Raw genomic sequence first — 1,732 nt, forward strand, 5'->3', positions numbered from 1 at the left:
GAGAGCGGGGCCTCGCAGCTGGGTTGTCATTTGTATTCTTGTAGGCTACGGTCAGAGTTCTCACTCGCTCAGTGGAGATGAGTTAAGTGGTTAAGATCTCAGTGACCATGTGGGTGACCTGACTAACCCTTTGTTTTTTGTGGGTTTTTTTTCAGATAAGTGGACACAATGTACCCCAGACCGAGACCAGTTGAAGCAGCCTGGTAAGAAGGTTGTATTAGGTGTTGGATGCAGGATGTCAGTTTTAGCCATAGCAGTCCTTTATCTTGTGCGTTTTTGTTTTTTATTTTCCAGATGGGGCCCAATCAGGCTCGAGGCGTAGCGGCTCAGCAGGGAGACGAGCGAGGTGAGAATTTTACTCCCGAACCGAGTTTGGAGTTAGTTTGAGGATGTTGTCTGTGTGGTCAATCTCTGCATCTATGTTGTAGCTGTTTAATTTTTTTTCCAGGCGATACACAACCCTTTGCCCGTGTGCTGAAGGTGCCGAAGGTCCATCCGATAAGGGGTCAAGCCGAAGGAGCCGAGATAGCCAGGATGAGGCAGTACGTCAGCACCAGCCTCTGCGTCCGTGTTGTCTCACAGCGGCCGTCTGTCCACTTCAGGGTGTGTAGCAACGCTTCGACTTGCAGTCCGATGGTGTTTAGAGGTTTTTGGCTTTGCTTGTGAGCCATCCCTAAATGTTTGAGAGCTCAGTGTTTGAACATTTACCCCTTTCATTTGCAGTGGAGGCCTTGGGAGCAGCTGAAGAGAGAGGAGCCTTCTAGGTGAGTCAGGGAGGCAGCGGGAGGAGCAGGGATTCAGTGCAGCTTCAGAGATGCATTCTAATGTTGTGTCTCACTCAGGTATCTCGGAAGGTGACAGCCACAGTGTCCGATTCCGATCTGGTCTCGCTGATGGTGAGTAGGGAGATCACTGGGGTTTGAGCCCAATGGCACAAAACTGACATATCGCTTCTGGTTTTCTTTCTCATAGGTGACTCGGAGTACTCTCATGATGACAGGAACCTCTGAGCCAGCCCAGCTGCCCCTCTTCTGCATCAAAGATGGATTCTTGTCCCCGGCTCTCTGCAAGATAAGTGCAGGGCAAAGACCCAGAGAGGGGTTGGGACTCGGTGCAAGTGTGTGCCTCACCTGGAGGGATTTTTGAAATTAGTGCAGTGCAATGGGTATTTTGTAACAGGTTATTTGGACACATGGAAGGAAGGACTTACTTTGTATCATTGGATTCACTTGTGCAGGGCAGAGCAGTTTCGGTCTGTGTCACGTCCTCTGTCTCATCCATATTTTGTGTCCTTTGTCTCTTAATTGTGTTCCATGGTGTGTGTCGTCACAGGTGCGGGGTGTCTCACTTGGGGTCAGCCTGGAACTGCTCTGCCCTCCTCCGTGGGTCAGTGGGTAGACAGAATATTGCTCAGAGTCTCCCATCAACATGTCAGTTACCTGAGACAGTGGAGCCGATGGCTGTACGGTCCTGCCGGATGGAGCGGGTGTACATAACTGGTGTGCCATCATTATAGCCGAGTGTTGTGGAGCTGATGGTACTTGGACAGCAGGGCCTCAAAGCTGGGTTGTCATTTGTATTCTTGTAGGCTGCGGTCAGAGTTCTCACTCGCTCAGTGGAGATGAGTTAAGTCGTTAAGGTCTCAGTGACCATGTGGGTGACCTGACTAACCCTTTGTTTTTTGTGGTTTTTTTTCAGATAAGCGGACACAATGTACCCCAGACCGAGACCA

The 1,732-nt window shown here is 50.2% G+C and overlaps 1 long non-coding RNA gene across 1 annotated transcript; it reads left to right on the forward strand.

Moving 5' to 3' along the window:
• Nucleotides 1-94: 94 nt before the first annotated feature.
• Nucleotides 95-471, forward strand: LOC113942378. Its single transcript, XR_003525904.1, has 3 exons — nt 95-211; nt 295-346; nt 449-471. It is a non-coding gene; the product is annotated as an uncharacterized LOC113942378 (long non-coding RNA).
• Nucleotides 472-1,732: the final 1,261 nt, after the last annotated feature.

This window comes from Corapipo altera, unplaced genomic scaffold (genome assembly GCF_003945725.1).
Source record: "Corapipo altera isolate COAL_440 unplaced genomic scaffold, ASM394572v1 46291, whole genome shotgun sequence".
NCBI classification, from domain to species: domain Eukaryota; kingdom Metazoa; phylum Chordata; class Aves; order Passeriformes; family Pipridae; genus Corapipo; species Corapipo altera.